Raw genomic sequence first — 18744 nt, forward strand, 5'->3', positions numbered from 1 at the left:
ACACATCCCGCTTGATTCGTTTTGTCTACTTCGCTTAGTCATGCCTCTTAATTCGCATACTCATCCTCTTGATTCGCGTACTAATCCCTCTTAATTCGTTGAGTCGTCATTTTAATTCGCTTGCTCATCGTCTTATTTCGCTGAATCATCTTCTTAATTCGATTAGACTAATCCGCTTAGTCATCCTCTTAAATCGCCTAGTCATCAATCTTAATCCCATTGCTTTTAATTCGCCTGAATCATCAACCTAATTTGCTTAGTCATCAATTTTAATTCGCTTAGTCATCCACATGATTCGCTTTATTGTCCTTCTTAATTCGCCTTATCATCCATTTTTAACATCCATCTTGATTTGTAACGGAGTATGAGCCATTGATGATGATAGTTTTTGTACCTTTGCCGCGCGACTGGCCGCTCGAGGCACTTTGCGTGTATTCGAGGGTGACACTCGGACAACGCTCCGACAAACGCTTTTATGTAGCACGTATTGAGCAACAGAAAGCTGTATCGGGATTTTTTCATATTGCTCCGCAATTTTGTCATCTGCGCTTTTCATCGAAATATAATACTTGATAAATTATTAATTAACTAAGACTAGTTATGTAATTAGGCGGATTGCAAAAATATTTTGAGTATCTCCAAGCGACGGCAAAGAATATTACGTTAGTTTTGTCCAGCTACGCGGCATCTGCATATCTTAAAATCTTGATGCATGATAGTTGGGATACCCTGTATATAAGGCTGGATCAAATGAAAACGGAACACCTGGACTTATAGACACCAAATTGTATAATATATTGTAGCTCGTATCAAGTTGAGTATCATTATGAAGAAGTGCTCATAGTGTCAGTTCTTTTTTTTCTTGGTTATAGCCCCATTGGATGTGATGTTCTCCAGTTAGGTTCACACCATTTTCTAACCACTGTTCCGTTTTCATTTGATTCACTTTATAGTTAAAGTTAATTGGCAAACTTTTAAAATAATTATTTCTTTGCAAATTTAACTCCAAATTAGGTCTGTCTGGTCAAATAATCAGCAGTGATACGGCACCGTCTGTAGCTTCTATAGCATTCAGTAAATATTCGGATAGATATCACCGTTCTGCATAACTGAGGCATTTTTATGGGACGCAGCGTGTCGTACTTCGTCATACATTTCATTGGTGTTGTTATATGGTATATGCTCTAGATGCACGTGTCGCGCGAAGCTGGCATGCATCTCATTCACTGAGCTGACGCAGCAGTTGCAAGTATTCTGCCGGGTCTGCATGTTACGTTAGCACAGAGACTTCAAGGGCTTCTAGTATGCCGATGCCTCACCATTTCTTAAGAGTCTCTTCGAAGGCCACGGAATTCCTTTCTTTTTCTTCTTTTGCCTAACCTGCCTGCCGCCATCCACAGTACACAGCACTCGGTCCAGACAGCATTGAGCGTTCGCCGTTCTGCATAATCCTCCTGCTGATCGTCTTCACTCGTTCATTGTTGTTACACATGTATGGGGCCGCACAGAAAAACACCCGTTTTCAGGCAGTGGCTGTCCTCGTATTCCTTCAGTATCGTATAGCACTTTCGTGCGGATCCCGCTGGTATTTCATGGCTGTGAGAGTCACGTGTGACTGGAAGGCAGTACGTTTTCTTCTTCGTTGTTCTTTTTGCGCTTATACTGTGGCTAATCTCCGCTGACAGACTTGCGCTGCCAGCCGCTTCCGGTTTTCCGGAGCATCGAACGCTGCGGATCTGCTCGTCACGGCGTGGTACGCGGTGTCTCTCCCGTTGCGCGTGGCTTAAGCACTCGCTCACGCCTTTGCAACCACGCTGCGAAACGGTGAACAATGACGACGAAAGAGCCATATCTTGATAGCTTTAACATCCGTCGAATGACGCATGAATCGGCGATACAGGTCACAACTAGTGTGCATTTGCTCGGCGTTTACTTGTTTACGGATTTCGTACATCATGATTCTAACTGTCTTCACTCTATCTTCACATCTCCCTTTCTTTCTTCTTTTATTGAGTAATTTATTTATTTGTTCATTTATTTATTTGCATAAAAATGAATAAATAAATGAATAAATGAATGAAAAAATGAGCTAGCTATTTTTTCAAGTGAGTCTCGTTAGGGGTTGTTACACGCCAGAGGCGCTCAGTGCACTCAATGTCGCAACGTCAAGCTGAAAGGCCTGACTGTACAATAGATGTTTGGAGAAATTACCTTTATCCTTTCTTTTTTGCTTGTGCTATCCTTTGTCTACATGTAGTACATGTACAAATAAAACGCGGGAAGGACAGCGCAATGAAATGCGACAATTTTGTTGTTTTATATAAGTATATGCAATCATATTTTCTCTATAAAGAACGATTCACCGTATAAGTAGTAATTCTAACCAAGAAATGCACGTATTTCTCCAACCTCAAGCTCATGCTTCTTGTTTCAGCTCTCTAATTTGTACTTGCGACTGTTTATTATTATTATTATTATTATTATTATTATTATTATTATTATTATTATTATTATTATTTAACCATCACCACCCCCACCTGTGTTCAAGATGATGATGGACTCTGTAGCCGACGCCGGCTGTTCCTCTTTTATGAACGAGCGTTATACGATGCGAAATCTTCAAACAACTAATGAAGAAAAGAATTATAGCGACAACAGTTCTGAAATTCACATACATACGCACACAACAAAAATCAAATGTTTCCGAGCAGTTCCTGCAGCACGAATGTTCTCCTGGAGGCACAAACACCGTCTCTCGCTAGTGTCGCGTTGCAAACGCTGCACTCCCAAACCGACACGCAAGAGCCACGGAAACGCAGCAACAAAAGAGAACAGGGAAAAGCAAATCATCATCATCATCATCATCATCATCATCATCATCATCATCATCACCATTTAGTGAACCCTTAAGGACCCTTTACAGGGTATTATATAAGGGGAAGGGGGGATAGTCATCATATAAGGTATGCACAACACAAGTCAAAGATGCTACAACAAGAATAAATTGAAATAACGCAGTTTAAAGGGACACTAAAGTGAAAAATGATTTCTTCTGCCTCAGTAAATTACCGTTCTACAACACCAAAAAACAACACTCTTACAACGATAAGACATTTGGCAAGCTAGAAAAAGCGAAAGAACGAAAGACGGGTGGCGACGCCTGCTTAAGTTCCCGCACCTGGGGGCTGTGACCTCTTGGATTTTGATGGCATCTTCTAAGGCCTACTAATTATATATAGCGGTACAGATTGACTGCATTGTCTTCTAAAGGAACCAAATATTAAACGTGGCAAGTTTCGGGAACCTCTATTCAGCCAACGCGGCCCAAATGCGAAAACATACTTTGGAATCCCTGACGTCGCGCTGACGTACCGGGGCTGGAGTTTCGGCGCGAAATTCAAATACTGATACTTGGACCTTTATTTTCTCATCTAATAATCAAACTATTTTTTTGAAATGACTGCCTGCAGGGTTCTCCGACAATGCTTCATTAGTCTAAACTGATTTATTGTTTCACTTTAGTGTCCCTTTAAGTAATACAACAAAATAGAATAGGAGTACAGGCGACTTCAAATACAACACTTCGAATGCGAAAATGCATTTATACAATTATAATTTCCACAACGTGAAAGCAACCGCTATTGCGTTGATTAGGTATGTTTGATGTGGACACCAAATTACGGCAGCGTATTCAAATTTTGTTCGAACAAAAGTTTCGTCTGCCAGTTTACGGACGAAAGGGGGTGACAACGATAAGGTCCTTCTGGGGCGCTATTCTGTAAGAGTCCACCTAGTGGACTCTCCATTTCGGCCGCTGCTGATTGGATGCAGCTGTACGAGAGAGGAGGAGACGAGCGGCCCCAGCCAATCAGCAGCGACCGAAATGGACAGTCCACTAGGTGGACTCTTACAGAACCCCCCCCCCCCCTTGATGAAGCCTACTGTTTTAGAGCTGTCAGCGATCAGTTTCGTGATGTACGTGTTCCGACCAGTTTAAATTGCTAGCGCTTAGGATACTGAGGTAACGATATGGTTGTACGTGCCAGATGTTGGCTGTGTGTAATGAGTACGCATGGGTGATGTTGGCGTGCTTGCGGGAAATTTGAATACGTTTGCATTTGGGAATGTTAAGCTGCATGAACCACTTGGTGCACCAGTTATCTATTAAATATGTCGAACTGCCAGAAGACACTGAGAAACATAAAAGTTACAATGATGAGGTGTTGTGAATTTCAGCCATTCCTGACTCTTCGCCGACCTGGTTTCCTTCGTCCACTGTTGCACGTGAAATGTCGAGACTGCAAGAGAGAGCGCCGTTTTCTTGAGCAAATAGGAGCGGTAAATTTTGTTCTCTCCGGGGGCTGGAATGAACCGCCTCGCGTTCGGGACCAACAAACGATCGATCGTTGGGACATCTGGTCCTAGGCAACACGGTCAAACTGGCCATTACCATGCCGAAACTATGGCTAATGGCCACGGTGAATCAGACGTCGTTAGCTTCTGACTCGGTACGACAGCGCTTGAATTCACCGAAACGCCAGCGTGATGATGGTGATGATGATGACGACGATTCATTGGCATCTCCTTCAAAACGGGCTGTGACAAATAGTCGCCTAGCCTGCTTGAGCTAATCAGGTATGCTGTACATGCTTTCCGTTCTAGCATTTCTGTATACATCTCCTCAATATATATATATATATATATATATATATATATATATATATAGTGCCTTCCTCAAAACTTCTTTATCTACCTTGTACCGTTACCTACGCCTATAACAGATCCGGGCGTATCAATTTATTCCCTCCTTTTTTTCCACCAATACTCTGAACGGATCTTGCTTATCTCTACTGCTGACTGGCTGATGCTTCCGCCCAGTAAATCCAAGCGCTTCTGGAAGGTGCACGTTATCTACGGTACTCAGTGGGGGAATCCCTTCGCATAACATTCGGATGTGCGGAGCGGTTGGCGCATTTTTGCTGCAGCATACACATGTATCCTCCTGTGGCGCGAATTTGCCCTGGATGTTTTTGTCCTTAGGCAACTGACGCTAGCCTCAAATAGCAAGGCACTGCCCTTTGTGTTATAGCACACATTTTCCCTTCTAATTTCTTTTTTTCCTGTTCTTGTAAAGCTCCATGGTTTTTTTCTTTCTTTCCATTTTTTACACCCAATTCGCTGTCTCTGTTTCTCTCATTTTCTTTTTGACGACCTTCTGGTTGTCTATTACACCTTCAGTTACCCTCTGCTTGATTGCCAACTTTCTTGCCCTATTCCTACATTCTGCGTTCGCGCTTCTGAAGTACCTTCGCACTTGAGCCGCCCATTTATTCTGATCCACGTTCCTGAGTCTTTCTCCAAAACTAATTTTGCTCTGCGCTTCTCTGAATTCACAAGAGGCCCAGCCTACGTCGCCCTGCACTGCCCCATCTGTGGTCTAACTTGTTCCAACCCGCCGACCGAACACCGAAATACATCGCACGCCACTAATCGTTAGAAAAATATGGAACTGGCTTTGTCCAAATAAGTTTTTCTGGGATATGCTTTCAGGCCGCCATTGGGCAAGTATACAGCGTTTTCGTCGCTGTGTGTCTTAATTGTTATACTTTAAGTTATAGTTCAATGGTATCGTAGCTTTCCCTTTCACATTTCTTTCAAGTGGAAATTGAGAAAACTCAAACGCATGGTGGTGCGCGTGTCGGGCTACGGCCTGCAGCCATCCTCCTGCTCTCGATTTTCCTGTTAAAGAAATGCTCCTTCTGTTTTAAACAAAAATTTGTTCTCTTACGTGCAAAGGAGGAAAGACGTAAATTCATGCAGTTCCATGGAGCTTTATTTCTTATGACGACGTGTCAAAGGTGCGCACGTTTCTACACTTGTTTGCAAATGCTGTTACGGCTTTCCAACTAGCCTCCACTATTGTATCGTTAGCAATCATCCCGCGCCCACTTCAGATGCCGGCGGACACCCTGGCTGCTCATCGGATACAGAGCATGTCACTAAGAGTGGAGACCCTATCTGGGTCAGCGCGCCAAGAAACCGCCGATGGATTTAACGATGCTGATAACGTGCCGGGAAGGGTATACGGCGTGCACCGCGTCCAGTTCAAATTGCCTTTTGTAGTTTCCGCGCAGGCACGCATAAATAACGCCCGAGAAAAAAAAAATGTCGCTGAAACTTTCTGTACTCCTCTTATCTACCTTTCTTCATTTTCGTTTTTTTTTTTTTCGCTTGCCTCACAAGAATGCATGGGTCGGCGAAATTATTTCCCTTCGCATACTTCAGCTCACACGTTACAACTCTGGCTTATCTTAGATTACTGACAGACTGTACACTAATCTTTCTTCTTTTGCGATATTTTTTTCGTCGCCTATCGGGAAAATATACGCGCAGCTGTTTGCATAAATGCGTTTTTTCTCCTTTTAAACGCTAAAAGGGCGACAAATATCGGGCACCGCATAACGAGTTTGCGTCATTGTGTATACACTAGGCAAACCTTTTTTCTTTTTGCGTTGTGTGTCGCATTGCCGCCTGCAAGGCCCGTCGGAAAAATCTCTATCTCAGCTGCCGGTGCCGACCTCCCGGTCGGTTAGTAAGTTCGCATTCTGTGATCGCTCACACTCGAGTTTGCTTTGCAAACACATTTTTCTCACTTCTCTCGGCACTGTCAGTTTCTCGGACCCGGCTCATTATCGCCAATGGTCACAGCGGCCAAGCCAAAAAAAAAAAAAAAAAACGCAAGCTCGGCGACACGCATGCGCGGCGCGCGGAAGCCGAGAAAGTCCTCCGCCGCGGAACAGGGGCACCTGGGCGATGGAAACGATTGGTAAGCCTGCGCGCGTGGTTCCATATCTTCCTCGGGGGGACCTTGGGCTGCCATCGAGTGCGGCAGTCGCGATGTGCGGCCGAACTGCGGCTTCGCGGGGCCTTGAAATTTTGTTCTTCTTTCTCTGTGCGTTCCATTTCTGCAGGCCAGCGTGCCCGAGCGGTGTCGGAGAGGGCAGCGGGATCGTCAGAGTTCGCTGTCCTCTTCCCCGCGCCACGCCTCTCCTCTTCTAACTTGGAAGGCGGTCCCCGGCGAGCCGCGGTTTCCCTATAAAAGCGACCCGCGGAGACCCCCGTTTATGTCATGACATTTGCTCTCGTCCCAGCTATCCAAGCAAGCAACATGAAGGCTACGGTGAGTCGACCAGTTTCCCTCCAATTCACTTGCGGCCTCTGCGAGAAGCAAACACAGATGAACCACAGAAACCGAGGCGACACGGATTCCGTGCCGCTCCGGTGTTCCTGTACTTTGTGCCTCACTTGAAGATACATGCATCACTTTGTTTTTGTTTTCAAGGTACCGTCGGTCTTATTCCGTGCTCAGATTAGCCGCTACATGTGGACGGACTCTACATGCGGTATAAATGACCACTCTCGCTTCTTACTGGCCATTTACGTAAACTGCGCATGATGTTATTGATGTTGTGTCATGATGCTTTTAGTTTGTGTTCTCCTGTGTTTTCTATGTCCTTTATTGAGAAATGACTAGATATCGCTCCTAAAGGGGCGCCAAGATGGCAAAGTTCATTGCGGTAGTGTCGACATTGCCACTCCTAGCCAAAGTTTCTTGCGAGATCAAGTTTCTTTTGCTCAAGCCTGACAACGTTTTTTTTTTTGTCTACTTTATCTCGTGCGCTTTCTGTTTTACTGAAAGATTGTTAAATCTGCTGCGTTCTGCAAAATTAGAATTTCTGTGCGACAGTTCTTATTACTAAACTCTAACTTCGGCCTACCGCTAATGTTGCTAAGTAGTCTTGCGCTGGTGTAATACAAACGAGTTCAGAACTGCAGTGAAATACGACCATGCGAGCAACTTGTCCGCGAGGCAATTCATGCTTCCTTGGAGGGCATCGTTTTCGATTGGTGCTGGGAATTTGCTAAGGCAACTAAGAAATGCTTATGAAAACAAAATTGCTAATCCCCTCATCACCGATGTAAAACAGAATTAAATTAGTGCAATAAACTGTACAGAACAAGAGTTGTGTTTAATGCTGAGAAGTGACAAAGAGAAAGTAATTATCATACATAAGCAATAAAAAAAACGTGAAAGAAGGGCCTCTTATACAGTGATGATCCCCAACCAAGTGGAGCTATCCAAGCAAGCAACATGAAGGCTACGCTGAATGGACTGGTTGCTGGCCACTTTAATTTCGGCCTCTTCGAGAACCAGGAACTACGTTTCGCTGCATTGTTCCTCACTTGAAGATGGTTCAGACATGATGTCTTTCTTCTTTAGCTCCACCAAAATTTTGTCGGAATGAATTAACTTGCAAAGAGGAGCAATATTTTAACGCTGTACTTAAAGCAGGGCTCGTGAAAGCTCCCTCTAGGGTGTGCTCGAGTTTATCAGACTCTGCTAACTTCGCAGTTCTTCCTCGTCTGCCTCGCCGTCGTCCTCGCTCTGGCTGCTGCCGGCGGCTTTGGCTACGGAGGATTCGGGCGCTTCGGCGGAGGCTATGGTGGCATCGGCCTAGTCAGGGGCTTCGGCTACGGAGGCTATGGAGGCGGATACAGGGGATACGGCGGCTATGGTGGATACGGTGGCTACGGATTCGGCAAGGGCTTCCATGGATAAGCGTCTCCACTGGAATGCACCAGCAGAGAGTCGTCTCAAGCTCTCAATGCTGCCGCCAGCGACGCACGCTCTTCGTGAAGACGTCCGGTGTAGTGTTCTGGCACTCATACCGTTCCTGTGTAAACGAGCATCTCATGCGCATGATCATCAGTGAAAAATAAAGGTCCGGTTCTACCACCAAAGTCGCTGTTTCGTTTTACCTTACTTTTCAAACCTGAGCGAAAACTACCCCAAAACTAACGTGTACCTTCCAGCAGAAACCATGCCAATACGAGTATAAATATTATTGAATCCTCAACGATGTGTCCTCTTCGCAAAACTGCTGATGCTGAAAGGCTCTAGACGATGAAAAACGACAGTTGAATTATCTCTCCAGATTATTTGAGCGTTGCGGATAGAACAGGAGGCCGACTAGACACCCCATAGTTCATAACGATGATTTGTGCAATTTATTATGTTCATTTGGAAAACAAGTTATCATTATCTTAAACCAACCGGTTCATCAAGGCCATTGTTTTGTTTAAACATAAAAAGAAAACAAAAATCTACACAGGATAGTGAACGCTGGTAAAGCGTATGAACAGAATAAAAAGTTAAAGAATTGACAAGAGTTGCGAAGAACTACAAGTGCAGTCGTCCTGAAATACGATGAAGGAACTTATATGTTTGTTCATTAAACAAATGTGCAGGAAATCGCTGGTTTAATTTCTTATGTATTCCAAGCAAATTACTGGAGCTATTGATAAGCTGTTGCAAATTAATTTTCACAGCACACGTTCACTTTCAACAGGCTGGTTTTGACGGCAAAATCATCGACTGAAACTCTTGAAAGAATGTCCGGGAGTTCCTCCCCGTCAAGATGTTTCCATGGTAGCCACTGCTCTTTGATTTGCTTGACGTGTCATGATCATCCTGCTACAGTGACAACAGACCACACGCACCATAGACTGACTGCATAGTTGGGCTATATGTAGTACAGTGGGGGATAGGCTCCGACATTCCGGGGACAGAGTTTCCAGACGAAATCTGGAGACGGCAAACCCAAGGTGAAAGCGTCATCTTACTTTAGTAGGTCATGAGATGGCAATAACAATATTTGAAATTTTGAATGAAGGAGGCGGTTATTTATACAAATTCAATTTGTTTCCACTCTTCGTTAAAGCATGCCATGAAAGAACGTGTGGCTCACTGTAAATTAGGGACTTATGCAATGCGAGCGCTTATTGGCACATATATGAAAATGGTAAACGTAATTACAGCTTACGAAATACTCAAAGAGCTCACAAAGGCCAACCAAGCGCAAAGTACAGTATTTTGTTAGCGGATGCCAGCATTGTATATTCCAGTCAACACAGTAGCTTACACGGCAGCAAGACAGGATCATCGGATATATAAGGTGTTGTCCCTCCCCATATCAGGAAGTAATCTCTGCTATATTCTGAAAGCCACATCATCTAAAACATGTGGAAGAATATGGTCCGAGCGAAATTCCAGGAGCTCCAATCTATTTTTATTGATCCACTTGTGGAATACAGAATTTCACTTACTTTAAGTAAAGACCTAAAACCCTTATTCATGGAATACGGCTTGACACTGCTTATACGCAACACTTTCTGCGCAGAATGTGGTGCCCTCAAATTCCAAAGTGCAACTGCGACCTTGCGGACGAATACACATATCACCTTTTCTAAAATGCCTTCATCAGATCGTACACCACAAAGTTTAAAGAAAACATTAGCCAAACGAACTCATGACTGGTTAACATCTCTGCCTTCCATATACACCTCTCTCTCTCTCTCTCTCTCTCTCTCTCTCTTGGGCCCGTGGTGAACAAGGGTCATGCAAAGTGCACTTTGACAGCATTGAACAAAACTAAGGTGACTGCTTCGGCATGCTGGTAGGTCATGAATGCAGCTTTTTGCGCACAAATCCAGGACAAGGAAGACGCCGAGACACACGAGCGCAGACTTACAACAGTGTTTTATTTTGAAGAAAGTCACCACATATATAGCAGAATCCATGCCACATCCCGTGTGCGCCCCCCGCAGAATATTCCTATCTACGCAAGAAGGATAGCTCCTTGCTGGAAAGAGCGATAGACGGTTTTGACACACAGGGGTCACCACACCTGCCAATCAATTCCGCTTCGATGATTTCTGTGGTCAACTGATTACTATTTTTGCTGACAATTGAGCAAGTACTATATACCGCTTTACACGTGACCGTATTTGTGGCGTTTGCCTGATTACGCGTGCACTTTCTACAGTGGGCATAAAAAAACCCTTTCTTTTCTATCACACTGTAGCGATGCTCCCGCAACCTGTCATTAACACATCGTCCGCTCTGACCAATATAGTTGGACTCACAGTTCAAAGGCACACTATAAACTATTCCTTCTGCACAGTAAACGAAGTTTGACTGATGTCTCTTTTTGCACGCAATTTCTTTGGGGGCACAAGCACTGGTCAATCTGCACAAAGATTGCAATTTATAGGGAGCGGAAAAACCACTTTTACATTGGCCCGCTGGCCAATCCTTTTTAATCCATGCTATATGCCGTGGATATACGGAATAACTGCGTATATATTGTAAAGTCTGGAAGACTGAGTGGCATTAGTTATTTGCGGTGACATGCGCTTCAACAGGGCTTCAGCAATGCTAACGAGGACATGTGTGGGGTACCCACGTTCCTGAGGCGAAGGACCTGTTCAGAGAAGCTGTCCGCCATGCGCTCTGGGCAAGACTTGCTTAAAGAATTGAAAAGCAGTTCCAAAAATACCCTACATGACACCCCCGTCTTATTCATAAAGGCGACCCTTCCAAACCTATCAATGCTGTTCCAAACCTTCCAAACCTATCAACCTATCAACCTATCAACCTATCAAGCTATCAATACTGAGAGAGAAGTGTCCTTGTCTTGTGCGCAAAAAAAGCTGCATTCATAGAACGAAAATTCTCGAGGACAGCAGCATTGTTAATTGGACATTGCTAACGGATTTAAATGGCGCTTCGTTCCTAAATTGGTTCCTTGTTTGTACTGTCGCTGTGTCCCCTATGTTATATATTAACCGTTTTCTTTTTTGTTCGCACTGTTCGGCATTGACAGGTTCGTTGTAATGTCGCTATGTTGTTTCTGACTTACGTTGTAATGTAGTCGTGTGTTCATTAACTGTTCTTTTACTCGTTCTTCAACACAAACTATGCGCCTAAGTGTACAAGACTATATGTTTACCTGTACCACTCGGTTATAAAGAAGGAGTAGCCGGCGCCCATATCTGTACGCCAACGTCTCCTTTTTCGGTCATGCCAATAAAAGAATTATGGCGTCCACGGAAATATCCCCACAAACGTTTGCAGTGCGGACTAAATCAATCTCCTCTTAACAGAGTGAAAGAGCTCTTCTTTCCCCTTACATTGCGCGACAAGAACGTAAAGATGTTTCATATTCTGCGTATAATACCTCTGCTAGTATAGTATGTCCCATGAGCAGTGCGTGCAAGTTCCGCACTCCTACGACAAAGCTGTATTGAATCTGGATTAGGACAGTATCTGACCAACTGCTCTTCTGATGGCATTTTCGGCTGGTCGTTTTGAAGCGCTTCAGCGATGTTGCAAAGTGGCCGCAGCATGTGTTATAATTCCTCTGTCTGACTTGCCGCCTTCACTCCGCGAGCGCATCTTTCTTCCGCTATGCTTGTCTCGTGGTGCTCTTGGGGTCTGCGGATTGCCGTAATCGCGAGTACTTTTCATTTTAAGGTTGATGCTTCAGTTGCCTGAGCTAACGACCGAACCACAGGGTTACTCCACAATCAGCGATCGCCCGGAGATCCTCTAAAGGTGGCTATCCCATAGAGGCTAACTGGCGTGAAGGTGTTCGGAACTACGAGTATATCGGCTTAAGGGGCCGAAGTAGTTTGCTATTATTAACACACTCTACACCCTTGTCTCTAACTTAACCGCGAAGGCTATCCCTTAGCCCCCACCCTCCCACTCCGTTGCACTTGACCCCACCTTTCACGCCCAACCAAGAATCGCTCTATCATTCTGCCCATACACTTACACTTGCCAATCCTAAACGGACCGCTGAGTGGGTGACTCTGGCGACTACATACGGCGAGAGTAGCTACACAGCAGAATTCAGTGGTACAATGATGAAGAACGCCGTTATCGAATCCCTGGGGGGAAGAGGAGATTATATTTGGCTGGCATGGGGTTGTTGTAATCGCACCGCTGGCCCGAGTTGTTGGGGTCTCGGTGCTGACGCCCGTTATTGCCAATGGGTCGCAAGCCCCAAGGGTAGCGTTGGCCTGGCGGCCTGGGGCACTGGAAGCATCCGAAGGTCCCGGCAAAGCATGAGAAGACTGGTAACAGAACAACTTGTTTATTCTAACATAGCAAAAGAGCGGCCGGTCAGTTCGACCGAATTGGAGAGACGGGAGAGCACGTAACTCAACAGTACAAATCGGAGCCTCTCTCCTGGCGTCCGGGGGCAGCTGCTCTTATACTCCCGGCGTCGCGGTCCAAAAGGGAAGGAGGGAAGGTCACGGGATGAAGGTCACGGGACGGCGGAGCATGAGCCCACGACGGCGCGAACTGTCGGGCCGAGAGACCTGCTGAACCGAGTGTAGTGACGCATCGCCAACCGCCCACACGACGGCGCGAACGGTTGAGCCGAGAGACCTCCAGGCTCCTCATTCGGGGAACTCCGCTCCCCGGCTGCCGCGCTTTGACAAGCGAGGGCACACACACACACACGCACACATGAAGACACGTGGCACTGAAACACGCCTGGACACGCTTGGCGGGTAGGCGCTGCGGCGGCGTCGAATGGGCCAAAATGTCCGCCGCTTTGAACAAAGCCCCGGCGTCCGTTGCATCCGCGCCGGCATTACCGCGCGTTGTAGGCGAAACGTAACAGACCGCCCCGCCGGGGGAAGGAGATCCCGATGGTCAGGGGACTGCATCCGCTGTCCGGAGGGATATCGCTCGATGATGCTCATAACCGAAGTCGGGCGTCCTTTCGCGTTTCTTGAGCGCAGCGCACAGAGAAGCCCTCGTTCTCACGTTCAGGTGCACACAGGACACTGCAAAGTGACTTCGGGAGAGTTGACATTTTTGTTCTCGTTTCCGGCAAGCGTTAGAACTACGCCGAAAGTCAACCGCTCAGTCAGCAAGCACGGCACAACCCTCACTAAGCCCTGCCAGGCTCTTTCCCCTTTTATACTGCTGCCTAGTTCCTTACAGTAGTTTAGCAGCACTCAGAACGCGTCCACAAATCGAAAAAGTGCACTAGAAAGCACATCATCACTTTGAAACACTACACAAAAGCAATAAGTTAAAAATCCTGCCTCAGGAAGAAAAACATCAGTAACAAGCAATTTTGAGGCTGATTCCCACGTTAGGGGCTTCGACTTAAGCCATCGGCGTTACCGTTGAGACTCCCCTTTTTGTAACGCACCTCAAAGGAATATTGTTGCAAAGCGAGGCTCCAGCGCAGGAGGCGGCCATTTTTGGGAGAGATGGTCTGCAGCCATTGGAGAGGGCAGTGATCCGTTTCAATGATAAACCTCGAGCCGGCTAGGTAACATGACAATTTCTGAACGGCCCACACGATACACGCACACTCTTTCTCGGTGGCGCTATACGCCTGCTCACGACTGGTCAGCTTACGACTAGCATACAGGACGGGGTGTTCTACTTCTCCATTTTCCCGTTGGCACAGTACAACGCCCATGCCTCGCTCACTAGCATCACACTGAACAACGAACCCTTTTGTGTAGTCGGGCGATCGTAGCACAGGCTGGCTTGTTAGGGCGCTCTTTAGGGCGCTAAAAGCTCTTTCCTTCGTCTCATCCCAGACGACTGTTTGCGGCTCTGTCTTTCTTAGAGCATCCGTCAAGGGAGCCGCGATATCAGAGTACCTGGGGATGTACCTCTGATAGTAGCCGGCGACACCTAAGAACGACCGAATATCGGTCTTCGTGCGCGGTTGCGGGAAGTCTCGCACAGCGGCCACCTTTATTTCAGAGGGGCGGCGTCGACCCCGACCAATCACGTGTCCGAGGTAGACAACCTCTGCCTGTGCTAACTGGCACTTGGGAGCCTTGACTGTCAAGCCCGCATCGCGCAGGCGGGTTAGCACTGCCCGCAAGTGCGCCATATGTTCCGGCCAGGATGCGGAGAATATCGCTACGTCGTCTAGATACGGTAAAGCGAATTCTTGCTGTCCCCGCAACACTTTATCCATGAGGCTTGAAAAGCAGTATGGCGCGTTCTTCAAACCAAAACTCAAAACTTTAGGACGGAATGTCCCCATTGGTGAAATGAACGCCGCATACCTACTAGCCTCTTCTGTAAGTGGAACCTGCCAATAACCCCTGACAAGATCTAGGGTGGAAATAAACTGAGCGCTACTCACTCTCTCAAGGCGCTCCTCGATGTTAGGGATCGGATAAATTTGATCCTTAGTAATGGAATTAAGCCTGCGGTAGTCGACGCAAGGACGAGGTTCCTTGCCCGGTACCTCAACTAAAATCAAAGGGGAGGTATAATCACTCTCACCCGCTTCAATAACACCGAGCTGTAGCATTTTCTTTACCTCAGCCTCCATAATATCGCTCTGGCGGGGTGACACCCGGTACGCCTTGGATCGTACTGGCTCTGGGGAGGTAAGTTCTATGTCATGAGTAAGGACAGAAGTCCTACCAGGCCTCTCAGAGAACAGACCTTGAAACTCTTGTAAGAGCTGGTGTAGTTCGGTTTTCTGCTCAGGCGACAGCGATGCTTTACTTATTAAGTCACTAATGACTTGATCGGTGTCTTTCCTGTTCGTCACTGAGCCTAGTCCCGGAAGCTCGACCGGAAGCTCTTCGGGCACGTTTACCATCATGCACACCACTGCTTCCCGTTGCTTATAGGGTTTGAGCAGATTACAGTGGTAAACTTGCTGTGCTTTCCGCTTTCCTGGCAGACTCACCACGTAGTTAACGTCCGACAGTTTTTGAACAATCCGTGCTGGGCCCTCCCACTGCACGTCGAGTTTGTTCTTTAGCGATGTGCGCAATATCATGACCTCATCGCCCACCTCAAAACGACGGGCCCTGGCTGTCCGATCATAATAAACCTTGGCCCTCTGCTGGGCCTCTGCCATTGCTTCACCTGACAACTCCTGTGCCCTTCTTAAGCGTTCGAGGAGCTTAAGCACGTACTCTACCACGACTGGGTCGTCGCCCCTGCCTTCCCATGATTCTCGAAGCATGCGAAGCGGAGATCGCAGCGAGCGACCGTACACCAGCTCAGCTGGCGAGAACCCCGTAGCCGCATGCGGCGCGGTTCTTAAAGCAAACATCACTCCAGGCAGACACAGCTCCCAGTCAGTTTGATGTTCAAAACACAATGCTCTCAACACGCGCTTCATGACGGAGTGGAGCTTCTCAACGGAATTCGACTGGGGGTGGTGCACTGAGCTGTGTAACAGCCTTACCCCGCACCTTTCGAGAAAGGCTGTCGTCAAAGCGCTAGTAAACACTGTACCCTGATCTGACTGGATTTCTGCAGGAAAACCAACTCGCGCAAATATGGACAGTAGTGCATTGACTATCTCAACTGAGCTGAGTTCTTTAAGCGGCACTGCTTCAGGGAACTTTGTCGCTGGGCAGATCACAGTCAAAATGTGTCGGTACCCCGTGGCTGTTACCGGCAGAGGTCCCACTGTATCAATAACGAGCCGTCTAAAAGGCTCCGTAATGATAGGTACCAACTTCAACGGCGCCCTCGATTTGTCCCCTGGCTTGCCCACCCGCTGACAGGTGTCGCATGTCTTCACAAAGTGGTCTGCGTCCCGAAAACACCCTGGCCAATAGTACTCCTGCAAGAGACGGTCCTTAGTTTTCTTAACTCCTAGGTGTCCGGACCACGAACCCCCATGCGACAAGCGCAACAGATCCTGACGATAGCATTGAGGCACGATCAGCTGATCGAACTCCACTCCTCTGCGGTCTAGATACTTCCGGTACAGGACCCCACCTCTTTCCACAAAGCGAGCATTTTTCTTGGCGATACCTTCCTTGATAATGCAGCGTATGTTTTCTAGGCTGCCATCCTTCTTTTGCTCGGCTATCAAAGCCGAGCGGCTGACTTTTAGCAACCTGTTAAGTCCGTCTGACGTAGGCGCGATGAGCAAATCTGGAGACAGCTCTTCTAACTTTCCCGTGTCGGGAATTTCCTCTCCAGTATCTGCTGCCTTTAACGCTACAGGCTCAATTTTATTCTGTTCGGGCGTGCTCTGAATACCAGCTTGCTGCGCCTCTGACCCTTTCTCATCGTTCAACAACGTCGGCCCCGCAACTACCGCCTTTGCAGCGAGCTCCCGAACCTTCGATCTGGTTAAGGCCTGAACGCTAGCCTCACCAAACAAAAGCCCCTTCTCGCGCAGGAGGTGATCGGACCTGTTCGAAAATAGGTACGGGTACTGGGGGGGCAGCATAGATGACACTGCGGCCTCCGTCTCAAGTGCTCCGAAAGGTCCTTCAATAAGCACTTTTGCTACCGGCAGACACACGCTATGAGCTTCCACTGCTTGCTTGATCCATGCGCACTCGCCCGTGAACATATCGGGTTCTACGTAAGAGGGGTGAACTACATCCATTGTAGCTGCGGAATCGCGAAGCACTCGGCACTCTTTCCCGTTCACGAGGAGGTCTCGCATGTAAGGCTCGAGAAGCTTCATGTTCTCGTCAGTGCTGCATATAGACAAAAACACGACTTGTGTTTTTGTTTCTGGACACTGCGCCGAAAAGTGACCCGGCTTCTGGCACGTATAACAAACGCGCGCTTGCCTCATCTCGAACCGCTTTCTGCGTTCGGCTTCGGTTGCCGCCGTCTCCTTACGTTCGGTCGGACTGCTTTCACTCGCATCCGCACTACGTGTGTCCCCCTTTGCTCTCATGGGCGTGAACTTTGGCCTCTCAAACTTGGAGCCAAATTCACCCTTTTGACCGTCCTTAGCTCCACGAGCCCGACGCGTCACAAACTCCTCGGCTAACTCAGCGGCTCTAGCCACCGTACTAACGTCTGGCCTATCCAAGACCCAGTACCGCACGTTCTCAGGTAACCGACTATAAAACTGTTCTAGCCCGAAACACTGCAGAACTTTCTCGTGGTCACCAAACGCTTTCTCTTCTTTGAGCCACTCCTGCATGTTTGACATAAGCCTGTACGCAAACTCTGTATATGACTCACTTCTGCCTTTCTCATTTTCCCGAAACTTCCGACGGAACGCCTCCGCTGACAGCCGGTACTTTTTTAGCAGACTCGATTTCACTTTGTCGAAATCCTCTGCCTCCTCTCTCTCCAAGCGAGCGACTACGTCGGCCGCCTCGCCGGGTAGCAAAGTGAGCAAGCGCTGTGGCCACGTTTCCCGAGAGAACCCCTGCTTCTCGCACGTTCGCTCAAAGTTAACCAGGAACAAACCAATGTCCTCTCCAAGCTTAAACGGCCGCATCAGGTCAGTCATTTTGAACAATACTCGTTCTCCTGCACCGTGTGCCTGACTTCCATTACGAGCGCGTTCCATCTCTAACTCGAGACGCTTCATTTCCAAAGCGTGTTGACGGTCGCGCTCTTCTTTTTCTTTTTCTTTTTGTTCTTTAAGTTCACGCTCCTCTCTTTTTGCCGTCTCCCTCTCCTCAATGGTCTCAAGGCATTCCGACAGCTCGTCATCCTCAGCTTCTAGCTCAAGAATAGCCCTTAGCAGTTCTGGTTTTCTGAGTTTGTCTGAGACATCCAGACCCAACTCTCTCGCAAGCTCCAGCAATTTCGGTTTGCGCAACGACTTCAAATCCATGGCTGCTCTGAATGCTGCTTTCTCTACTGCCTACTATTTTCTTGCCGCAAACTAACCCGGCAGCAACGACAACCACAATTACCAGCTCTGTTTCTAACACTAACAAAAGCCTGGCAAAACTCAGAAGAAGAAAGTCCCGCACTCACCAAACCTCGCAGTCAAGAATTCAGCGCAGTCGTTCCGCTGCAGGCAACCAGTCATCACACAGGGCTCGTTGCACTGCTCCCGGATGGTCGTTGTGCTGCTCAGCATACAGTCAACCGCATCTCTTCGCTGCTGG

At 47.3% G+C, this 18744-nt stretch overlaps 2 long non-coding RNA genes across 2 annotated transcripts in view; one reads left to right on the forward strand and one right to left on the reverse strand.

Annotated features, from left to right (window-relative positions):
• Positions 1 to 18744, reverse strand: part of LOC140213008 (uncharacterized) — a 133512-nt gene that overhangs the window by 56848 nt on the left and 57920 nt on the right. The window lies entirely within an intron of this gene.
• On the forward strand, positions 6228 to 8802 carry LOC126547863 (uncharacterized). Its single transcript, XR_011892266.1, has 2 exons — positions 6228 to 7180; positions 8414 to 8802. It is a non-coding gene; the product is annotated as an uncharacterized lncRNA (long non-coding RNA).

This window comes from Dermacentor andersoni, chromosome 1 (genome assembly GCF_023375885.2).
Source record: "Dermacentor andersoni chromosome 1, qqDerAnde1_hic_scaffold, whole genome shotgun sequence".
Classification (NCBI taxonomy): Eukaryota; Metazoa; Arthropoda; class Arachnida; order Ixodida; family Ixodidae; genus Dermacentor; species Dermacentor andersoni.